At 42.3% G+C, this 25,317-nt stretch overlaps 1 protein-coding gene across 1 annotated transcript in view; it reads left to right on the forward strand.

Annotated features, from left to right (window-relative positions):
- Nucleotides 1-4,452: 4,452 nt before the first annotated feature.
- LOC147613042 (calcium/calmodulin-regulated receptor-like kinase 1) overlaps nucleotides 4,453-25,317 on the forward strand; it is a 55,737-nt gene continuing 34,872 nt past the window's right edge. Inside the window, exon 1 of the mRNA XM_086782336.1 lies at nucleotides 4,453-5,041. The gene's annotated coding sequence lies outside the window, so the exon portion shown is untranslated. The remainder of the gene's footprint in view (nucleotides 5,042-25,317) is intronic.

Raw genomic sequence — 25,317 nt, forward strand, 5'->3', positions numbered from 1 at the left:
TGTTTTTTCCTTCTTTCTTACTTAAGCTTCAACTTTTAAGCTTCGACTTGAGGTAATAATAGATTTGGATGATGGGGATCCACCTCGCTCCACTATTGGAAAATCACACAATGAAAGTGTGTATGGACTTTTAAAGTGGATCTAGTGACCTAAACCATTGCCCTTCTCAAACTTCTACTTGAGGTAATAGATTTGGATGATGGGGATTCATCTCGCTCCACTGGGTTGAGAATCCCATGATGAAAATGTGTCTAGTGCCTTTTCAAGTGGATAGTGACCTAAACCAATGGCCTTTTCAAGTGGAGAGTGACCTAAACCAATGGCCTACTCCTTTTGCCTTTGAGAGACAAAGTCACAAATAAGCAAATCTTCGAATCGTCATTGTGCCTTATCATGGTTCCATGTTGCTTTGGCACCCTTTCTTTTGGATGAAGCTTCAATTTGAGGATCTCCTAGTTCTTTAGGTTAAGTTATAATGATTTACTATCGAATCTCTTAGATTATTAATTCCCTTATTTTAAATGCCATCCTTAGTATGTATTTGACGTATTCACGAGGTGGCGGAACATAAAGAAATGGTTGCACATAACCCTATGTCTTTTGGGTTATAGGGATGGGCTATACGGTTTCCAATCATGTTGATCCTCTCTCTTAAATCCCCCCTAATTCTATTTATACCCGTACTTTTTACTATAATTAAACCCCCACCTTTTCTACCCTCTTGGGCCCTCTTTTTTACTGCCCTCTTCCCTTTTCTTTTTTCTTTCTATTAATTAGTTTTAAGTTAATTTTTAACTATATATACATATACTTACACACACACACACACATGTATATATGTATATATGTATATATGTATGTGTGTGTATATATATATATATATATTCTTTTTTTGTGAATTAGCTGGAATTAGAAAGTGCAACACACACACACACACACACACACACACACACACACACACACACCCATGCGTGCCACCGCTTGCAAAGTGAGGGCTTGAACCCATGACCTTAGGACTCTCAAGCAACACCTCTATCCATTGCAGTAGCTCGCGGTCACAATTTACACTATTTCTCAAAAAACTCTCTTTTAAAATTTGTCATTTATTTTAAATACAAAATTTAATTTTTTTTAAAAGGGCGTGTGGCGCATGAGGCCAAGCACATGAACTAGGTAGAAGCTTGGGCCACACTTAGGCACATAAGCACAAGAAAACATGGCGGATAGCAGAAGCTCGGGTGCTCGCGCATAAGCTCTGCCACACTAGCATTCATGAATGCATAAGCTTCGCTACGTAAGCCTTAGCAAGCTCAAAAGCTCATGCGCACCAGCATCATAACCAGCTATACAACATCCAGAAGGGCTCTTGGAATACAAAGACACCCTAGGGCACTTCTTTCATAGGTGAAGATACATGGATATAGTTGAAATTATGGGTCATTTAGGCTTCTTTGTGGTGATCTTGTGTGTGTGTGTGTGTGTGTGTGTGAGAGAGAGAGAGAGAGAGAGAGAGAGAGAGACTTTACATTGAAATAGAACACAATATGAGAATACATTATATTTTTCTAGTAAAAATATATGTATATATATATATGAGAATACACAAATCAAAAGTCTCCCAAACCTCTCGTACTATGTTTAGAAGAACAAAAGTATTATTCCATGGAAGGGCAAGTTCCTTGGATTTTGTACATGAAAGTGTGGTTGTTTATACACACACACACACACACACACACACACACACACACACACCCATGCATAACCATCATAACCAGCTACACAACATCTAGAAGGGATCCTCCAAGCGTAAATGGATACAAAGATGCCTAGCGGCACTATCGTAGGTGAAGATACATGGATATAGTTGAAATTATGGGTCATTAAGGCTTCTTTGAGGTGTTCTTGTGTGTGTGTGTGTGTGTGTGTGAGAGAGAGAGAGAGAGAGAGAGAGAGAGAGAGAGAGAGAGAGAGAGAGAGAGAGAGAGAGAGAGAGAATACAACATACTATGAGATGGCACTATGTTTAGAAGAATAACAGTATTATTCTATACAAGGGCATGTTCCTTGGGTCTTGTAGTTTTGGGAGAGGAAGTATGTGAACTCTCCACCCACATGAAAGTGTGGCTATATTGTGTGTGTGCATATATGTGTGCGTGTGTACATATGTGTACACACATATTAATTTCGTGTTTACAAGAAAATCGTGCATGCACTTTTGTTACCACATATGGCAAAGTTTTGTTGAAATGAAACAACACTTGCAAAATTATAAAATCTCAAATTACATAGCATTGAACTCTCAATTTGCTGATGATTGCACATTTCTAGTTCACTATCTTTAGTAACCTTAATTTGTATCATCACACAATGTCAAAACTTCACATTAAGATGCCTAACTCTAAGCCTTGTATAAATGCTAGCTTAATGAAGGTTTATGTTAAAGTGAATTATGCCTTACAAATTCTACTACATAATACTATTCCTTGCCAATTCTACTACATGATACTATTCCTTGCCAATTCTACTACATAACACTATCCTTGTGAGGTAATTTAAGAAGTAATGAAAAGACAAGATTTGGTAAATGTGTAAAAAACAAATGTTGAAGCATTGGAAGGATCTCATTAAGGCATCAATGGTGGAAAGTGTAACCATTTGAATCTAATCTTGTGGCTAATTGGATTTTAAATTGAAAAATAGAGAAAGTAATAATTGCTTATAAAATAGGTGCAATCTATCTAAAGAAAGAACATTCTTTACAATTTTGAATTATTTAGGGTTGAGATGTACTTTATGTCGAATAAATAAATAGAACATTCTTAACAATTTTGAATTATTTAAGGTTGAGATGCGCTTTATGCTTTATGTCGAATAAATAAATAGAACAAGTTAGACATGGTAGCAAAAAAATATTATCTTGCAAAGCAAATTTATAGTTTCTTACTTTCGAGCAACATGAATAAAGAAAAGAGAGATCTGATGGTCTCTATAAATGGGAGTCATGTGAAATTTCACAAAGTGATGATTGTTCAAGACCCATTTAAGAAGATGCCATGCTACATAATAGCTATGCCATCGATTAAATAATTCATTTAGAATTGACATCAATTAAACCTTATCATTTAACTTGTAATGACACTTAGAGCTTTAAAAAAAGGGATCAAAATAATGGGTCACTACAAGCGCATATGTATGAAGACTTGAACATGACATTGCAATATTGGTGCACTATTATTCTATTACCAAGATGGAGGCTCCACTTATGCTAATAATGACTTCTTGAATGCCCCAATTTATTTTATGAAAAATTGTCCTACTTTTGAGTAGCAAGAGTGGTTTAACACAAATGATCACAAAAACGCAAGAAATCTTTTCTTATGCATGCTATTACCTTGGAGCTCGGCGTCTTAAGTCTCTACTCACATGGATAGAGAATTTTCCAACTTTCAATGAAATCTTTGGTAAAATACTCTCTTTGACAATGTTAGGGTGGTAAGTTTTATTAGTGCAATGGGGTTGTATGCTTTTGGGACATGTCATAGCATGTGAATTCCTTCCCCATGGAAGACCTTTTCTTCTATAATTATCATAGAAGCATGAAAGCCAGTATATATGTGTTCCAAGAAAAGCCTTCCATGTGTGGGTGGAAAATGTTCATTTTAAGAAGTGAAGATAATGCTTATTTAATTTTTGGAGTCATTTTTCAATCTTTATAGGTCCAAGTATGTTTTTTTCTTGCATATTGAAATTTTCAATAGATATTAGAGGCATAAGTGATGGATGGAAAGTTCCTCTCACCATTGTTATACCAAGAGATTGGATTTTTTTTTGTGTGTGGTTGTTGACATCTATTACCATATCAAATTTTCTCTCAGATAGTAGGCACTCAAGCTAATGGAGCAAATCATCCTTTGGTCACATTGCCACTCAATATATCGACACAACCACCACATAACAAACAAAGACAAAGATCTCTAATGCCTATAGCATTCTTAGTGCCCATGAACCATTTTCTTAGCCAACTAGATTACGTTGTCTTCACACACACTACACTTTTAGCATGTGACGTAGTACACATATCTTCATTGCTCGTTGTGTTTTTAGGCAATCATGCCCATCCATCCTCTATTTTGCCTGTGCATTGCATTTAAGTGTTGTTGTTATACCCACAAGCTCTTAATGCATATTGCTTGTTTGCTGATTGGATGGGCGAGGGCAAGATTCTGCTGGGGCAAAGGCTCCCATTCTACCATGTGTAAAGGCCCTTAGCAACTTGCATGAGACTCCACTCGTGTTGTGTTATGTGTTCTTAGGTTGGCTAAAGACATTTTTCATAATATATAGTCAAATAAAATATCTATGTTATGTTTATGTGTTTTCAATTTCTTAGGTTGGGCAGCAAAGACATTTTTGATAATATTCAAATAAAATATCCATGTTAATTTTGACCCATAGGCTGGATTGAAGGGGAGTTTGGAATCCGCTTAGTCGCTATTGTCTTCTACCGCGTGCAGGCGCCTGCAGAGAAAACGAGAAAAACAAGAAATACAAATTTCCAAGCAATGCAGGAGAATTTGAGCTATGGCGATGCCGAGGCGCTGTCCCCTCCATTCTGTGCAGCATTGTGCTGTTTTTGAAGCCCAAACGCGTTTCATCTGCGCATCCATGCCCTTCCTTTGAAGTCTCAGCAGAAACTGTATCCATGGCGATGGCTATGGCAAATTAGGGTTATCTCGAATCACACAGAAGCTGTATTTTCTCGGTTGTTTACTCCCTTTCCCTGTGTAACCATACAGCTTGCTGGCTATGTCGATCTGGGGTTAGCTCGATTGACAAAGAAGCTGTTATTTCATAGCTTTTGTAACCAAAGAAAAACAGTTTATTTTTCTCCATCTGAAAGGGGGCCCTTCGATCTCTCCGTTTAGTGGATGTGAAGCAAAACCTAATGCAAGATTTGGGAAAACAGAAGCGGATGTGTATTCCTTTTCGTAGAACCGGCTTCAGGCAGGCTACAGACTTTACAGATTCTTGCTGTCTCCAGGTGCCTTATCTTACCAGATTTACGTTTTAACCTTTAGCTGTGGGCTTTCTTTTTTCCCAAAGTTAATTAATAATTGTAGTCTAAATCTGCACATGAGGATGGCTTGCACATGAGGATGTATAGATCTCTTTTTCTTTGAGACCATGATGTGCTAATGTAGAGATTACTAGATGGCACCCATAGTTTTGGATCATTAATCACAATGGTTCATTGATTAGGATGGGTAAGCGGCCTTAGTGACCTGTTGAAAACTTTGCAGATTGATGGCACCAATGCCATTTATCCATTATGCTTAAATAGCTGACACATGGATCCCATCCCTAACCAGCTTTGGGTTTCTTTCATCTCTGGTCGCTTTTGCGTGGTTTAGGCCAGGCGTGCATGAGCTGCCTTTTCACACGGATGATGGTTGGGGATTGCTGCACTCCGAGCCCAAGTTTTTGTCTTACCAATGCCCTTTTAATTGGAAGAGATACACAGCTTGTCCTTCTTGTGGAAAGAATTCCCACTTGTGTAACAGGGAGGCAGGGCTGGGGTTGGGGTTGGTGTTGGGGTTGAGTCATCAACCACTTCAGGCTGCTGCTCATCCGGAACCTCTTGCAACGATGGTCCAACATAAGGCTTCAACCATGAGATGTGGAAGACATCATGCATACTCCAACTGTGTGGTTCGCAGTGGGAAATGGGCCAAAGCTTTGGAAAGAGATCTTGGGACAATGCTTGCCCACTTACTTCATGATTCGGAGAAACACCCAATCCCCTTCCTTGTAGTTGACATCTCTTCTTGACTTGTTGGCTTGCATGGAGATTGGGCGGGAAGTCATTCCTCAACATGATATCTTGAAGCTGCGCAAGGAGACCGACCATCGGTTGCTCTAAAGAATGTGTTGTCTAGATAACAAATTGGTGATTGTGGACATGGATCAATACACCATCAGCTTCGCTTTTCAGGCCTAGATATGAGAAATGAGTGGAATTCAAGAAATGCTCCTATCCCCACGAATCACGATTGGCTTAGGAAAACCGTCAACAATAGTGAAGGTGTCTTGCCTCGAGTTAGGAATGGGCGCAAACTCTTGAAACCACTCGATGCTGAGAAGAATGTCACACTCCAAGAGGTGAAATAATGAAGTCTCGCTAGAATGTGGCCTGTTGAACTTGGAACCAAAATTACTGAGCTTGTTGAGTGATATGCGTGCGGATACAAGGTGTAAACCCATCCACAAGAAAATGGTATGGTCCTAAGGTACACCACTGGATGTCGAAAAGCATGTCACACTCCAAGAGAGGTGTAAATCCATCCTCAAGAAAATGGTATGGTACTAAGGTACACCACTGGATGCCGAGAAGCATGTCACACTCCAAGAGAGGTGAAAGAATGAAGTATGTAGCCCATTGAACTTGAAACTGAAACTGCTTAGGTTGGTGAGTAATATGTGTGCGGATCCGAGGTGTAAACCCATCTACAAGCAAATGGTATAGTATTAAGGTACAACTTGTCTTAGAAACCAATTGTGAGAGATGGCATGCTCAGAGCTGCCCATGTCGAAGAGGACAATGAACTACTATCCCTTCGCTGTGCTTTAGGCACAGATCATACCTTTCTTCTTTCTTGCATCCTCGCCCTCTTCTTATCATCAAACACCATGGGAGGGACTAGATTCAAAGCGGGCAAAAGCTGAACAATATTAGAGATTGAGGTTGGAGATGTAGGTGCTTCTGCGGTGGCCATTGTAGAGGATGGCTACTTGCGGTTTTCTCAGCTTGCCACTTGGTACAATCGCTTTTACTATGTCCCTCATGATGGTTGAAAAAAACATTGGTTCTCTGGTTGGTACCGCTTTTGCTCATTTGGCTAGAGATAACCTCCTGTAATAGCCTCCTTGGTCTTCTCCTCTGGCGTCTTCTTAGGTTTTGAATCTTTGTGCTACTGACTGTCTAACACTTTCCAGATTCGGGATACGTTCATCTATGAGGTTTTTTAATTACTAAGCACATTGTTGGTACAGATGCATCACATAACAAAGTTCCTTAATTTAATTCCCTTCATTGGTTCCTTTATCCCTTAATGTCAACAAATCATTAAAAAAAACAATACATTTATAATCACTTGAATTACCACACAATTTGGAAAAACATCCCTTGGTGTACCAAGTTACATACAATCTAGGCATTGCAACTATCGTGATGATAAATCACATATTAGTAAGGTGAAATGTCCCCTCACTCACGTGTACTAACATGAAAGCTATCAAGCTCGGGTTTGTAATTCCAGAAGGAACTCTCACCTTGCTTTGTGGTGGGTTAACCATCATAAGCAGTTGCCCCAACTCTGTAAATACTCAAGAGTTGGTTGCCTTGGGTGGGGAATATCAAGTTGCCCCTGATCGATCACTTCGGAATGGTTATCCCCAAGAGAACATGTCCCTTGGTTTATTTTACAACAATTTTAGAATATGATACCGCTCTTGTCGTAATCTTGCATCCTCACATTTCACGCACTAATCCATGTAACAAACATTCTCGCATAAGAGAAATAACCTTTTCTATTTTCTCTTTATTTAATAAAAAAAATCCCTAGCTAAATGCTACTATTATTTGATGTTCTGTTGTAACCTCATCATGATTAGCTATCCTTGGACATCCGCATCTTGCACTTCCTCCATGAGTCCTTATTCCTTGTCGTGATTGAGTCTTCGCTTGTCAAGAAGTAACTAACTCCTCTTTGTGTATATCGAAGAACGACAATTGATGCAAAAGACTTGGGAGTCAAGTGGAAATCCTCTCTTAAGGAGAGTTAAAAAAAAAAAATTGACTAAGAGATATACTCAAAGTTACTTGGGGATTGAACCCACAACCTCAAGTTTCTCAAAATACTCTTCAATCACTATGTTTAATAATCAAGTTAAAGTTATTAACTTTAACTTAAGAATGAAAAATAAAAGAAGGGAGAGAGAGGGACCGGGAGACAGAGAGAGCGGGGGAGAGAGAGAGAGAGATGGGAGTGGAGAGCAAGAGAGGTGGAGGTGGTTGGAGAAGAGACCGAGAGAGGGAGGGACTGAGTGAGAGAATCGAGGAGGGAGGAATGAGGGGGAGAGAGAGAGAGCGCGTGAGAGGGAGGGAGAGAACGAGAGAGATTGGCGAGGGGTTGGGCAGGAGGGAGAGGGAGAGAGTGCATGAGAGGGCTAGCAAGGGGGAGGGAGTGTAGGTAATGAGGTAGTGGTTGGCGAGAGAGTGAGGGGGTGTGGGCTGGTGAGGGAGTGAGTGTAGGTGATGAGGAAGTGGTTGGCGAGAGAGCAAGGGGACGCGGGTGGTGAGGGCTGGTAAGGGAGTGAGTGTGGGTGGTGAGTAGAGGGTGAGTAAGGGTGGTTGGTGAGGAGAGGGTGAGTGAGGGTGGTTGGAGCGGTAACGAGAGAGTAGGGGTTGATGAGGGTGTGAGTAAGGGTGGTTGGAGAGGTAGCGAGGGAGTGAGAGGGTGAGGGAGAGTGGAAGGTGGGGAGCGCTGCAAGGGGGGATAGAGAAGGTGGGTGAGGGAGAGAGCAAACTGGCAAAGAGCGCTACGAGGGAGTGAGAGAGAGGAGTGAGGGAAGTCGTAGAAAAGGGAGGGGGGGGTGTCTATTGGAATATGTTGGAATTTATGATCAATGTCATGGTCTAAGGTTAAAGCACTCAATCAAATGTAAAAGGACCATGTAATGAGAAGAGAATCTAGGTGAATGTAAGGGTCAAACCCCACTTGAAGTAGGCGAGTTTCAGAAGATTCCATGGAGGCTATATTCTAGGGAGCCATGTGGGGGGAGATGGCCTTGGATGCTCTTGGTTAGATGTAAGCAATGATGTCATTCAAACATGTACTCTTTGGCTATAAAATGGTGGCCCTCCTAATGAGAAAAACACGAATTCTATTGCCCCATTCATGTTGTTATTATGCTGTGATTAAGTCTCCCTAATCATGCTTAACTAGTGCTTAATTACTAGCTTTATGATATGGCTCTTTTCCATCCACCATAGCTCATCCATTGAGTATGAGATCAAGCTTATTCATACATTTAGTATTCTAACATGGTATCAGAGCCACATTTCATCCTTAGGCCTAGTTATCATTATCATCTACAAGGCATTAAACCATGGTCTTCATTTTCATCAAAATGAAGCTTTCCATTGAAGCTTCAACTACATAACCTTGGTCTTTTGCTGATTGCGGGCTGAATACTCAACCATTTCACAAACTTTTTGGTGCAAAAGAAAGCTAAGAGGCGGCGCTTTCAGCGTGTAGCTGCCCGAGAGTTCAATCGCCAGCATCGCGTCGCCATTACGCCTGCAAATCGGCGCCTAGATATGAAGCTTATACATATTGAATTTCATGAGCATTGATGCACTGTAGCTGCTACTTCAAGTCATTCATCAGTTTTCAAAGTGTCTGAAGTGTTGAGGCTCATATCAGTGATTTACTCGCTTGTTTTGGATGGTGTTGAGCTCAATAGCTTAGCAAATCACTGCTATTCATTGTGTTCAAAGCATTTTAAGTGAATCATTTGGGAAGACCTTCAATGAAACACTCAAAGTCAACTCTGTTTTAGGGACAGCCTTCATATGAATGGATAAGGTTTGAGCTAATCCAATATGATTTTGTACTTCACTATCATATGGTATTGTGATGATGTAATAATAAACATCACAATTTAAAATCCTCTTCAACATTATCATGACGGAAAGTGATGCAGAATCTTCAAATGAATCATATGTGAGAAAATCCCTCAAAAGCACAAGAAAAATCAGAAAGCCAAGGATGCGGGTAAAAACTAGAACCTACTACTATCATCATGCTAGAGCTTTAGGGTTTGGGGAATTTCTAAGTAACAACATGCACTTGTATGTTGATGGTGCCTTCTAGTTTTTGAACTTTCTTATTTCTCATGAGACTAGACACTGCCATTGTTTGGTAAGACCTTCTCATGGAGATGTCATCTCAAATCCTCATTAAAAAATTCAATGGCCATGACTTCCACACATGGCAAGTCAAAATGAAGTTTTTGTTGATGAAAGATGGTGTTTGGGGCATCGTCAATGGATCTATACCTAAGCCCAACACTAGAGAAGGGGAAATCTCATGGCAAACCAAGGATGAGAAAGCTTTTGCTCTCATTGCTCTTGGATTGGAAGATAGTTACATTCATTACATTGGTAATGGTAACTCGTCACAAATAGCTTGGAACACACTTGACAAATCTTTTGGAGCACAAGGTCTACACAGTAAAATCAGTTTAAAGGTTGACTTTTACAGCTTGGAGCTAAAAATGGAAGAGACACTTGCGTCTCATATCAACAAAATGAAGAGCATAATGGCTCAACTAGAAGCCATCAATGAACCAGTCAAGGAGAGTGATGCCATAGCCATCCTCCTAAAGTCAATGCCATCCGAGTATGATACACTCATGCCGACCTTAAAGTATATGCAGGATCCCACTTTGGAGGGAATAGAGAGTGTTCTCTTGGAAGAAGAGAAGAAGCTGAAAGGTAGAGTCATTGATCTTGTCTCAAACCAGGCATACCTTGTTCAAAAGCAAACCGGCAAATCACTCCAATGTACACATTGTGGAAGGACAGGACACCTTGCCAAGAATTGCTACCACAAAGACAAGCCAAAGCGAATATGCACCAAATGTGGAAAGCCAGGTCACCTCGCCGACAAATGTTACACCAACCAGGCAAATATGGTAAGCACTTCGAATGATTCCGCAGAAGAAATCCAAGCATGCAACAATGTTACTACCTCCTTTGATGCAGAGGTAGATGCAGAATGGGCTTTCTAAAGCCAACAATGTTTATGCCCTCTCTTACCCAAATGTTTATGTATGGACACCTCTAACCACCGATGATGTAGGTTATGTGTTTCTATGATGCTCACAATATCTCTCAGTAGGCCATGTAGCCCTCAAGGGGGGATTGATGGGGAGTTGGGTCTCCATGACCAACAAATGATGATGATGATGCCCATGGATATGATAATGATGGGGTATGGGAGAGGAATGTTTTCATGTAGGAATGTTTTTCATGTCATGTCATTTTCTTTTCGCAATGTAGAAGCTATGCTCCCTATGAGCGATGCTAATTTCTTTTATGTACTGTAGAGCTATACTCCTTATGAGTTAAGCTTTTTTCATGTAATGTTTGGATCAAGGGAGGGCAATATACCATGCCATGATCAAGGGAGGGTATTGGAATATGTTGGAATTTATGATCAATGTCATGGTCTAAGGTTAAAGCACTCAATCAAATGTAAAAGGACCATGTAATGAGAAGAGAATCTAGGTGAATGTAAGGGTCAAACCCCACTTGAAGTAGGCGAGTTTCAGAAGATTCCATGGAGGCTATATTCTAGGGAGCCATGTGGGGGGAGATGGCCTTGGATGCTCTTGGTTAGATGTAAGCAATGATGTCATTCAAACATGTACTCTTTGGCTATAAAATGGTGGCCCTCCTAATGAGAAAAACACGAATTCTATTGCCCCATTCATGTTGTTATTATGCTGTGATTAAGTCTTTCTAATCATGCTTAACTAGTGCTTAATTACTAGCTTTATGATATGGCTCTTTTCCATCCACCATAGCTCATCCATTGAGTATGAGATCAAGCTTATTCATACATTTAGTATTCTAACAGTGTCACTGTTGAGAGGTGAGGGTGGCTATAGGAGTTGAGGGGACTCGAGTGAGGGAGAGAGAAGAGGTCAAGACATGGCTCGTTGGTGGAAGAAGATGACAAGAAAAAGGGTTTATGCAATATCATGAGCTGGCCGCCAGTGGGAGAAGATGACGAGGAAAGGGTCTATGCAACAGCATGGGCTGGCCAGTGGGAAGGAGAGACAAAGGGGAGACGAGGCGACGTGGCTAGTCGGTGGGAGAATAAGACAAGTGAGAGAGAGAAGGCCTATGTAGCATGGGTGGTGGGGAGAAACGATGCGGGAGAATATCGTGGGGATACGCAAAAGAAAAGGAAGAAAAAAAAAAGAGATTTTAAAAGGTAGGGAAAATCTTGATACAACTTAGACTCATCTTCCTAGGTACTATCTTCTGCCGTGAAGTTTTTCCACTGAACTAGATGTTCTCTAATGACTCTATTTTTGAGAGTCCTTTCTTTGAAACTAATGATTCTGTCTGGTTGAATTTCCAAAGTGCTTTGGGATGACATAACAATTTGTGTTCGTTCTCTGGAACTAATGATTTTGTCTAGTTGAATTTTCAAGGTGCTTTGGGATGACATAACAATTTGGATATGGTGAGGACTAGGTACATAGGCTTTCAAAAGGCTTACATGAAATACATTCGGATTTTTCAATGAGGGGGTAGCAATTACTCATAGGCTTGGACATTGATTTATTTGGTAATGACATAAGGTCCACAGTAGTAGGGCTCAACTTTTTGTACTTTCCTAGAGATATAGAGCTTCTTTTTGGACGTGCTCTTAGAAAGACCATATCTCCTTCTTTGAATAATTGTTGAGTTCTTCTAGCATTCGCGTAGTGCTTTTGCCTATCCTGGGCAGCTTTAATCTTCTTTTGGACAGCTTTCATTTGTTGATGCATGTTATCTAGCATTTGTTTAGAGACTTCTACTCTATTCATTGGATCAGACCAATTTAATGGTGTTACACAATCTTGACCATATAAAGCCTTGAAAGGGCTTAGGGGACATATCTATACTCTTGTGATAGGTTGAGTTACAGGCAAATTCTACCAATGGTAGGTAATGAAGCCATAGCTTTGGCTTGTGATTGCAATAAGCCCTAAGTACGTCTTTGATAACTTGATTTACCCTTTCAGTCTGACCATCTGTTTTTGGATGATAGGATGTGCTGAAGTTTAATTGAGTTCCAATCCCCTCAAAAAGGGCGGTCCAAAACCGAGAAGTAAACTTTGTATTCCTGTCATTGACAATCCTTTTGGGTAAACCATGTAGTTTGAATATTTCTTTGATGAATATTCTTGCTATATCCATTGCCTTGAAGGTCTTTTTGACAAGGATTAAATGGGCTGCTTTCGTTAACTTGCATCACCACCATGATAAGAGTCATATCTTCCTTGCACAGAAGGAAGACTTGTGACAAAATCCATACTGATACATTCCCACTTCATTTGAGGAATGTCTAGTGGATGCAAGTTGCCTGGCATCTTTACTCTTTCATTCTTGTTCTTGTGGGTGATATGCCTGAGTACATTCTTCTTTAATCCCGGCTAAAAGGAACTTCTTTGTAGAACATTCAACATCTTCACATATCTTGGATGTCCGGCCCAAGATGCATCATGCTGCATGTGCTTCATGTAGGATTTGATCTTTCAAATCTTTTATGTTTGGTATGCACATCCTTAGTTGATAAAATAAGCATCATTACTAAGAGTGTAATCTTTGATTATCCTACTCGTTTTCTCATAGAGTTGTTTGAGCCATGAGTTGTAAAATATGCCCTAAGTACTCATTCAAGGCTATTTTGTCCTTCACTTCCATAAGTAAAGGATTACTTGGCATAGAGATTTCAACCACAAAGGACTTCCTACTAAATGCATCTGCAACTACATTATCTTTGTCCTGTTTGTATTTGATTTCAAAATCAAATTCTGATAAGATTCCTATCCAGTGTCTTTGCTTCATGTTGAGGTCTGGCTGGGTGAAATTCCACTTTAAGCTCTTATGGTCTTTAGCAAGCATGAACCTTCTGCCTAGGAGGTAGTGTCGCTATAGCTTAAGAGTATGAATTACAGCCAAAAGTTCTAGATCATGAGTAGCATAGTTTCTCTCATAATTCTTGAGCTTCCTTGAAGTGTAAGCTATCGGTTTTCCTTCTTGTGGATAGGTGATCTATTGGCATCAGTGACTACTTCAAAATCTGCATCAAAATTTGAGAGTTGAAGGATGAGTGCCTTTGTGAGAGCCATCTTGAGTTTGTCGAAACTTTGTTGATGCTCCTTAGTCTAAACTACTTTTGCATTCTTTTTAAGTAGCTTGGTTAAAAGTGTGGCTATCTTTGCATAATCTTGAACAAAGATACGTACCACCCTGTGATTCCCAGAAATCCCTAGATTTCCTTGATGTTGAACGGTTGGGCCATTCCACTCTATCTTGTACCTAATGGAGGTGGCAATTCTCGTAGCTACTCTCGGGTTATTGCATGATTGGAAGTTGTGGTGGATTATCCCCTATGCATGAGCATGGGAAGTCAAAAAGCCATATATAGGGTGTGGTGGCACCTTGTCATAGATATCTCCTCTGGTCGGGTTTTTGGGAGGAGCAACGGTTGAGAGATGGGAGCCCAACCGTCGATGTTGCGCAGTGTCCTAGGGTGGTGTGCGTGCTGCTGCTGTGTGACTTTGACAGTGGGTCTACTGAAATCCCATCTTTGGAGACAATGAATCCTAGATATTTAATTTTGTCTATAAAGAAGGTGCACTTACTCTTTTTAGCAAAGAGTTGGTGCCTCCCAAGGATCTCTAGAACTTCTCTAACTTGGGCTTCGTGATGTTTCTCATCCTTATAGTAGGTCAGAATATCATCAAAGAACACCAAGACATGATTGTGTAGCTTCTTTCTGAATATATGTTGAATGAACATATTGAAAGTTGCTGGGTTTTAGTCAATCCAAATGGCGTCATGGTGTGCATTCAACTCCAGATATGGGCATTATGAGTAGTCTTTGGGATGTCTTTCTCCTTGACTGTAATCTAATAGTACCTAGACTTCAAATCAATCTTTGTGAAGACTTTGGCTTTGTGAAGTCGATCTAGAAGTTTGTCAATCCTAGAGATTGGATACTTATTTTTCAAAGTGAGTTGATTTAGATCTCTACAGTCAATGTAGAAACGTAAGGTTCCATTCTTCTTCTTTTGAAATAGGACAGGAGCTCTCCAAGGCGAGACACTCGGCCTGATGAACCCTTGCTTTAACATCAATCGGAGTTGTTCCTTGAGTTTTGTCAACTGTGGAACCGATATTTTTTATGCTCTTTTTGCCACATGTTGTGCTCCATGAATAAGCTCAATCTTGTGGTCAATTTTCCTTTGTGGAGGCGTTTGGGTGAGTTCCTCTAGAAAGAGATCTTTGTAGTCTTGTAGCCAATCAGGTTCACTTCCTACGATATCTTTCTCTACCATATTGAGTTTTACTACAAACACTCTTTGATTCTTCTTGAGACACTTCAGTAACTTACTATCCTTTACTATCTGTAAGCTGAGTCTACCAGTCCTTCTTGAAGCCACTACTTCTTCGTTTTTGGTATCCTTGAATGAGATTTTTCCACTCTCATAGTGGATGGCGGTTCTTTTTGCTTTTAGCTAATCCATTCCAAGAATACTATCATAAATCCCTAGGGGCATCACGTGGAAGTAGCAGTTGGTTGGTTTGCCATCAATATCAAACTCTAGTCCCTTATGGTTGGGAAATTACTTTCTTGCTACTAGCCAGCTCGATGACCATTTTTCTGGATGGTTTTTGATTAAGACCTAATTGTTTGATGCACTTTGGTGAAAGAAATGAATGAGTAGAATCAATGAACAATTTAAAATGTTTACCGTGATGAGATGCTGGTGTTTGGATCACTGAAAATTGCTAATTTTCACCTTGGTGCTCTATCATAGCATGAACTCGGGCTCTATCCTTCTCTTTTTCTTCAAGGGTTGCTTCTTCAGCTTGGATTATAACAACTCTTCGTCTTCCATGATATCCACCTCTAGGGCCTTGAACTCCATTTCTTACTTGGCTCAGTTGTTCCCCTAGCATTAGTTTGTGGGTTTCTGGAAAAGTTTGGAGGAGGTAATTTTGAAAGATGAAGAGCCTTGGGTGGATGATGGCATTCAGCACGGCGATGGCCTGGTTGGTGGCAATTGTAGCACACTCCACTTCGCCATGCTTGGTCATTCCGTAGGGTTTCTAGGCGAGGCAAGAGTGGCTGTGAATTTCGACCACTAATTGGTGGTTGATTGAAGGGTGATCCCGAGGGTCGCCTTGCATTGGACAATTCAAAGTAAGGTCTCTTCTTGAAGTTATTGCTATTTTTATCCTTTAGTTTCTCTTCTAAAGATTTAGCTCGAAGAACTGCATCCTTAAGGCTAGTTGGCTGCATGGATTGTAGCCGATGGTTGAGGGGAGGGTTCAACCTTGCACAAATTGGCTAATGGTTTGAGCCGAAGCTCATAGTTGGAGCATACTTCTTGAGTTTAGCAAATTGTGAGTAGTAAGTATCCACTGATGAGTTCTTTGGGTTAGGCTCTGTAGAACTCATTTATCTTCAGGGTTTCAAAGTCTAGAGGCAAATACCTTTCCTTTATGGCTCCCTTGATTTGTTCCTCGATGATGGTGCTTTCTTGGACACCCTTTTTCCTACAGTACTTCTTCCACCATAGCTTAGCATTATCGGTTAGTCAGAAATGGGCCAACATAGATTGGTTGGCTTCATTAGTACCAAAAGAGAGAAATAGTCGGTCATGGACTCTAGCCATGCTTCTGCATCTTGAGAAGGAAGAGGGTTGCATTTACTTAAACAAGAATTTCCTTTCAACTTCGTTATCTTGTTGGTGTGAAAAAAGAGAGCACACTTTAACGCTAAATTTGAGGAAAACTAAAGAGGTGCAAAAGATAATATTCGCTTTTTATTATATTTTGTGAACAAGGTTGAGTGTTGATTTACAATACTACTTTCTTGGAGATTGTTTATCCCTAGGATAAACTTGAGAGGTTGTTTGGTAAGATCAAGACATGTATTTTTGTGAAGTCAGTGATTCCAAAAATCTCGGGTGAAATCTACCACAACAATGAAGGGGTGAATTGAGTGATCTGATCGTAGATGTATTGGGATGTGTAACGAGTCTCCCCATTCACAACTATAGCTTGATATGGGAAAAGAGTTCCATAGAATATGAAGTATTTTAGTACTCTAAGCTTCTCTAAAATTTGAAGGATGCATAGCTCGACATCTATAAGTTCGAATCTACTAGCGAATATACATTCACGAGTAGAGGGAAATTGTAGAAACTTCATCCTCGATGTTGGTGATCGATTAAAGTCTAAAAAGTAGCTTGCCCAAGCTCTTCGTTCATCAATTGGTTTGACCGCTAAGTGGTCGAAGGTTAATTTGAGTATTTCTACTATTCGATCAGGACTCATATGAAATCATACCTGTAATTCAATTCTCGAAATTAAATTCTACTCTCAACTTGGCTTTGATACTACTTGTAAGATATATCTCGTACTCTTCCTTCTCTCGAGGTAGGGAGGAATCTCACTCTGGTAAGTAATACTTGAAACTTCCTATGAAAAACAATACACTGGTTCGTTTATCCCTTAATGTCAACAAATCATTTAAAAAAATAATACATTTATAATCATAAACTTGAATTACAACACAATCTGAAAAAACATCCCTCAACATAGCAAGTTACATACAATCTAGACATGAATGGTTATTCCCAAGAGAATATGTCCTTTGGTTTATTTTACAACAATTTTAGAATATATTACTAGTCTTGTCGTAATCTTGCATCCACATTTCACACAACAGTCCATGCGGCAAACATTCTCACATAAGAGAAAAATAACCTTTTCTATTTTCTCTTTATTTAATAAAAAAAATACCCTAGCTAAATGCATTAGCTAATTCCTTTTTTTAAATCAAAAACTTCTAGGGTTTAGTTCCACTTACACAACGAGGTGGAGGCCCAATAATTGCGGTTACGGGGAGGTGAGCTGGTCTTGGTTGGAAAAGAGACCGAGAGAGGGAGGGAGGGATTGAGTGAGAGAATCCGGGAGGGAGGAAATGAGGGAGAGGGAGAGAGCGCATGAGAGGGGGGGAAGGTTGGTGAGGGAGAGGGAGTGTAGGTGATGAGGGAGTGGTTGGCGAGAGACTGAGGGGGCGCGGGTGGTGAGGGATGGTAAGGGAGTGAGTGTGGTGATGAGGGAGTGGTTGGCGAGAGAGTGAGGGGACAGGGTGGGTGGTGAGGGCTGGTAAGGGAGTGAAAGTGTGGGTGGTGAGGAGAGGTTGAGTGAGGGTGGCTGGAGAGGTGACAAGAGAGTAGGGGTTGATGAGGGGGTGAGTGAGGGTGGTTGGAGAGGTAGTGAGGGAGTGAGAGAGGGTGAGGGGGAGTCGTGAGGGAGAGTGGAACGTGGGGAGCTGCTGCGAGGGGAGATAGAGAAGGCGGGTGAGGGAGAGGGAGGGAGAGAGCGAACTGGCGAAGGGTGGTTTTATAGGAGTAGGAGGGGGACTGGAGCGTGTGTGAGTGAGAGATAGAGAGAAGAGGTCAAGACGTGGCTGGCCGGTGGAAGAAGACAAGGAGGAAAAGGGTCTAGGCAGCAACATGGGCTGGCGATCGGTAGGAGAAGATGATGAGGAAAGGGTCTACGCAGCAGCATGGGCTGGCTGGTGGGAGGAGAGACAAATGGGGGAGGAGGTGACGTGGCTGGCTGGTGGGACAATAAGACAAGTGAGAGAGGGAAGGCTTGCACAGCATGGGTGGTGCGGAGAAATGGTGTGGGAGAATATTGGGGGGGGGGGGGGGGGTGTTTTTGCAAAAGAAGAAGAAGAAGAAATAAATAAAAAATAACGGGATTTTACACAGATTCAAAGCCTGATCATGAGATTGAGACTCGAAATTCTACACAATAAACTTGATGTTAGTATCTAACCCCTCAAGAAACTGCGTCAATTTTTCTTCCTCGGATTTTTCCAATTGCTGGGCCATGGTGATGACTTTGTTGGAGTATGTCGCACGGGTAACCCATTTTGGAGAGATGGTAAAACTCGTCCTCAGGGTTGGTCATGTACTGGGATGGGAGGAATCTGGTTTTGAGGTCAGACACAGAGAATTCCCATACATGATTTGGTGCCCTTGTGGTTGGATCTACATGAAGACGCGACCAATGCTGCCACTAGGTGATACCTTCCTAGTGAGATGTGGTGTTGCCACGTGGACTTTGTCTTGTGGATCTGCAATCTCAGCCTATGGAAAATGTGCCACAAATTGATGAATATATTGAGTAATTGCAGAATGATCACGCTTACCATCATGCTTATTGAAGTTTGGTTGACCACAAGACGGTGGTGGATGGGGTGGTGGAAGAACTGGGGCCAGGTGCTAGTTTGGGAAGTGTTGCTATCAGACTAGCCTGTAATGTTGCCAATGTCTGCTGATGATGTTGGAGTTGTATGGCTTCCCGATGTAGCCTTTGTTGATGCTCCAGAGCCGCGAGTTTTGCACGGCGTTGGTCTTCTTCAACCTTGGGTTTGGCTTCCTTGGCCTTCTGTTCCTCAGCAAGTGTTGTTGCTCCATTAGGAGAAGAACACATTCAAATTCTGTGGGACCCTGCTCTTAGGCTTTTCTACTTCTTTTAAATGTTGAAGTTGTAACTTTAGCAATCTGTTTTGCACCATCAACCGTTGAAGGAAATCTTTAGTGCTTGGTGTAAGCATTTCTTTTGTGGTGGTGTCTTCTTGGACACTTTCTTCTGCGGTGGTGAAGCTTCTTTCTTCTTCTCTTGACGTGGTGGACAGCTATGTGGTTTTTCCTGACCTCAATTTTACCATCCACGGAATGCTCTCACTTTAGGTGGCCAAGTTGGGTCACAACCAGAAGCTCTAATACCAATGAAGCATGTAACTGATATGATCGTGCAACTCGTTGCAAGGCCGCCTTCATACCTTTTCTTTTAATGAGCCTAAGCAATCCATTTTAATCTTTATACACAAGAGATAGAGCTGTAGAGATAGAGAGTCGACGGGCCCCCTCCCGCAAGCAGGAGTATATGCTTTATTACTTTGGATAACTTCTTTTACAATGCAGAAAACTTACTCATGAGGATTGGCTGTGGAATGCCAAACGCAAGGACGAGGTAGACCAAACGTTTGCTGAAGTGACCCAAAGCAGCTATAAAACGCGTTTTTTATATATTGGACGCGACAGGACGTTTTTTATAATAAAAAACGTCCAATTGATAAAAAACGTGAATTTTTTTTTTCAAAAAAAAAAACGCAAAAAACGTTTTTTTAAAATAAAAAACGTTTTTATAATAAAAAACGTTTTTTAAATAAAAAACGCGAGTTTTTTATCATTAATAAAAAACTTGCTGAATGTTTTTTTTTCTAATACATACATTAATAAAAACCTTTTTTAATGCTTTTCATGTATGTAAGGTCATGCTGAAGATTAGCCATGGCACGGGCGTGCGTGTGACATTCCCTTTTGTTAAACTTGATGACGGGGTGGAGACTCTGTCATCCTTCCTCCCTGGACTTTTATTGACCTTGAACTGCTATTGCTTACTGACTTTGACTTTAACTGATTGATATTTTTGGTTTGAACACCTTCAGTCCTGATCTCCACTTCCAAGTCTTTATGAAGAACTGAGCATCTGTTCATTGTTGTCCCCATGCTTGCTTTCCCTTAACCTTGACACAGCGGTGGGTCACCTACCGGAATTGATCATGCCTGTTGCTAGGCCTTTGAAAATGATCTGAGGGCTTAATGAGGTATTGGGTATGCGTACCTACCCTCAGGGGATGCTTCCTCTGGCTTCACCTATTTGCAGACCACTCCTGTTGCTACCCCGCCGCATCCAATCTGTTGGAACTATGCAGCTTCCTTGGGATATAGCTTAGTGGGCTGAGTTTGAATGCTCTGATACCAATGTTGCATGCGCGGAAGCCTTGTTGTATTGATCCACAGCCCTAAGCATGATTAAGAACATTGATGCTGATTAACACATGATTAAGATACAGAGGAGAGAGAAGAAGAGAGAGATTACGTGTTAGGTTTTCTTGTATTACTATTGTACACATGGAATGAATGAATGATGAGCTAATGACCTCCCCTATGCTGATTTATGAATTATGCTTATATATGTGTGTTAGGCTACAGTCGGGGGCCATCTGTCCACTTGTCACCTTGTTTGTCTTGGACAAATAAACAAGAATTCTTTGCTTTAGTGTTGCGCTTAGCTCTACATGATGCCCAACACCTACTGGCCCTGTAGAGACCTTAGCCAACTACTGTATGGAGCCTTGCTGCCAGCCGACAGGCCCCATACCTTCCTAATGGTGCTGCTGATGATGTAGATGTTGTAGACCATGTTGACGGGTCTAATGCTGATGATGCTGATGATGCTGATGATGAAGTTGATGGTCCTGATGCTTAGCTATTGATGATGTTAATGCTGATGCTGTCCTAACTACTGCACTAACTAGGGATTAAGCCAGTTCATGTTGAAGATTAGCCATGGCACGAGCGTGCATGTGATAGTGGCATTGGATGACTGTGGGTTTCTTTTGTGGAAACCCAATCTCACCAAGTAACCTCCGTAGCCACACCACCTCGCAAGCAGCACCACAAGTAGTTGGCTGCCTCTTGCTGCACCAAGAAATAGCTCCTGAGCCAAGGGTGAAGTCGTATCCTGAAGTAGATCTCCTTTCCAATCAGAGTCGCTCCGACCTCAGAGACTGACTTGGTCCTTCGTTCCCCCTCGAGTTGGTAGTGTTATAAAAGAGTCCAAGATCCTTTGTACCCTGCAGATACTGCAAGAGCCGCAATCTTGCGTCCCAATGAGCCTTCAAAGGTGTCTGCATAGATGAGCTCAATAGCCCCACTGGAAAACTCAAGTCCAATTTGGTGTTCAGCAACCAAATCAATTAACCAACAAGCTTCCAATACAAGGACGCATCAACCTGCTCACAAGGATCATGTACTGTAAGTTTGGTATTTGGGTCCATCGGAGATGAAATAGGCTTGCAGTTCTGCATCCCAAAGGCCTCCAACAACTCTTGAACTTACTGTTGCTGAGAAACAAATAACCTCCTATGGGTCTGCCAAATCCCCAATCCCAAAAAGAAATGGAGTAAGCCTAAATCCGTCATTTCAAACTCCTCTGACAAGGCAACCTTCGTCATAGCTATGTGCTCCACATGACCGCCAGTGAGAATAAGATCATCCACATAGAGGATAATCAAGGTGACCATACCACGTTCCCGAAAGAGATACAAGTTCGGATCCGCAGCTGATCTCTGGAAACCCTTTCTAAGAAAGAAAGAATTAATCTTCTGGTTCCAAGCCCTGGGAGCTTGTTTAAGACCATACAAGGCCTTTCATAACCTGTAAACCATACCTTTTGATCCTGGAACCTCAAAGCCTGGAGGTTGCTCAACATACACCTCCTCTTGCAAGTCAGGAATGCAAATTTCACATCCATCTGATTCACTGGCCACTGCTGAGAAGAGGCAAGGGAAAGAATTGTCCGAATCGTGGTTATCTTAGCTGTCAGTGCAAAAGTGTCCTCATAGTCGATGCCAAGCCGCTGAGCATAGCCCGTAGCCGCAAGTCTAGCCTTGTGCTTGTCCACCGATCCATCGGACGTATACTTGGTCTTGTAGACCCACCTGACACCAATGACTGACCGTTTTGATGGCCTTGGAACCAACTCCCAAGTTTTATTCTTCTCTATGGCTTTAAGTTCCACTTTCATGGCTTTCCTCCAAGTCTCCTGGGAAAGAGCGTCCTTAACTGAAGTAGGCTCTTTGTCGCGAATGATACGAGACATCAATGCATAGTTCACCTCTAAAAGCTTTTCTGATTGACTTTTATCACAAACTTTGTGCGATCTTTGAGGTCCATCCACTGTGGTCCACTCGGAGAGATACTCAGTAACACTTGACTCCCGAATGGTATCCAACAACCACTTTGGTACTTGAAGAACAGAATGCGGAGCTTCCTGCCGTTGCTGTTGTTGGTGCTGTGGCATATCTCCAACCTCGGGCTCAACCTCTACAATTGACGGGGGCTGGCTAGCTCGAACAATAGCCTGGGAATCATCCTCATACTCATCTGGTTCTCCAAGAAGTGGTGGCTCCTCAACAGTGGAAGCTGGAACATGCACATCAAAGACAACATCTTTGTTGACAACAACCTCATTTCGTTCTAGGTCATATAACTTGTAGCCTTTGGAAAGAGAGTTATATGCCACAAAAACAAGCTTATGGGACTTTGAGTCAAGCTTCCCCCTCTGCATCTTTCGTATGTGAACATAGGCATCACTCCCAAAAACACGAAAATGGGAGACATCTGGTTTCTTGCCAAAATAATCCTCAAATGGAGTCATCTTAGGTACTGAATTAGTCGAAGATCGGTTGAGGGTATGGATAGCCATAGCCACAGCCTCTTCCCAAAGTGGATGAGGAAGATGACAATGCTCCAACATCGTCCTCGCCATCTCCACCACAGTCTTGTTCTTTCGCTCAACCACTCCATTCTCTGAAGCGACCTTGTATTGGCCAGCTCCCGCTTCATGCCATGCTCCGCACAAAACCGCACAAAAGCATTAGAAGAAAATTTCTCTCCTTTGTTAGCCCGAATAGTCTTCACCTGCAATCAAGACTCCTTTGTTAGCCCGAATAGTCTTCACCGGCAATCAAGACTCCTTTTCCACCATAACATACCAATCCTTGAACCGAGCAAAGGCTTGATCCTTCTCTGAGAGAAAATAAACCCATGTGAACCTGCTGCAATCATCCACAAGCAGCATGAAATACAAGGAACCTCCCAAAGATGGGGTCTGCATAGGTCCACACAAGTCAGTGTGTACCAACTTCAATGGTTTCGAAGCCTGCCTAGTAGCTTGCTTCGGAAAAGACTCCCCATGCTACTTCCCACAACGCATCAACATTCAAGTGGCCAAAATGGAAATGCCACAAATCATCAAGCTGAGTACCCGTAAGAGAAGAGAGTGCTGAGAGTCTGTAAATCCCATTCTTCACTCCGCCTTTCCAAACAACCTGGCCCGTTGCTTTGTCCTGGATAGCAACAAAATGCTCATCAAACTCCATCCGCATGTCAGTCTTGCAAACCTCATGCACTGACAAAAGATGAAAGCCAAGAGATGGAACATAAAGAACCTGGGAGGAATGCTTCCCTCCTTGCCATCGGGAACGATCTCCAACCTACCCTCATTGTGAACCGGGATAGTGGATTTGTCACCAATAAAGATGTGACGTGTTTGCCTTCGAAGATCTTGTAATGGAGTCACGTGCCTAGAAGCACCACCGTCTAGAATCCACTCCCGAGTATCCCCAACGGGGAGACCAACCGCCTCCCTTGTCAGCTGCACAGTGTGTATCTACCGTGTGCTATACGCATGCAAGACTAGTTTCGAGGCTTGGGGAAGCTTGGAACTAGGCAGGTTGATTGACGAGCTGAGTTAGGGAAATACTAACGGGCGGGCACCCAAGTATGGACGGGCGGGCGGCCAAGTGTGGACGCCCGATGACCGGCCAAGAGCCTATAAAAGGGTGGCCAAGGTTAGTTATTGTAATATAGAGAGTCTCGCGAGTTTGTGAGAGCTCTATGGTCTTGGAGCTTGGATCTAGTGCAGACGTGCACCTGCTTTATGCAGCCGAGGCCGACAGCAATCTCGAGGCCCGCGAGGGCAGCTTCGTGGCGGTATGGGACGTCGCGAGGAGGAGATTGGTCGGTACGTCATCCTAGTTAGCTCAGCTCGTGGCTCGGTGGGGACAGCCGAGACTGTGGGCTTGCCCACGGCTGTCATGGTTGGGAGGTGAGTCAGGCCTGCACCCCCTTGCTTGTTTGTTTGTTCGTTTGTTTGCAGGATTCGAGTTTCGAACCAAGATCGATCACGAGGGAATCCGTGGGGTTTTGACAGTGGTATTAGAGCATACCTCGTGAACGAGCAAGTCGGTAGGTGGAGAAGATGAGGTCGAAGAACGGTATGTGTTAAAAAACTTGCTGTGTTTTTTGTGCATACTACAGTTTTCAGATTTAGTATGTGTTTTTTCTTCATCAAAGACACCCATGTTGAGGGGAGATGGTAGTATAAGTAGGGTCGTTGATTTGCATGAAGAAGAGGCCTGAATCGTTTGTGCAGTCGCATGAACGTAGAGAGAAAACAAAACGAAAAGCATGATGCTTTTTGGTTGAACGCGTAAGAGAGAGATCGTGAGAGAACGTCGGTTGCATTGCTGGCTGGTTATTGAGGTAGGCGCAGGCGTGGGCTAAGGTATGCGCAGGCATGGACTACCAGCAGCTACAGGCGGCCAGCAGGCTGGCGGGCGCCTAGGCCTACGTAGCCAGGCCTACGCAGCCTAGTGTAGGCGGCCCAGGCCAGGCTAGGCCAGGCCAGGCCAGCGCCCAGTCCACGCAAGGCAGGGGCTCACGTGGCCTTATGGCCACGCTTACACGAGCTGTCACAGGCGTAGGCTGGCGAGAAGGCGCCGGTTTTCAGCATCCGACGGCAAG

Source organism: Cibotium barometz, chromosome 44 (genome assembly GCF_041138505.1).
Source record: "Cibotium barometz isolate CiBa-2024 chromosome 44, ASM4113850v1, whole genome shotgun sequence".
NCBI classification, from domain to species: Eukaryota; Viridiplantae; Streptophyta; class Polypodiopsida; order Cyatheales; family Cibotiaceae; genus Cibotium; species Cibotium barometz.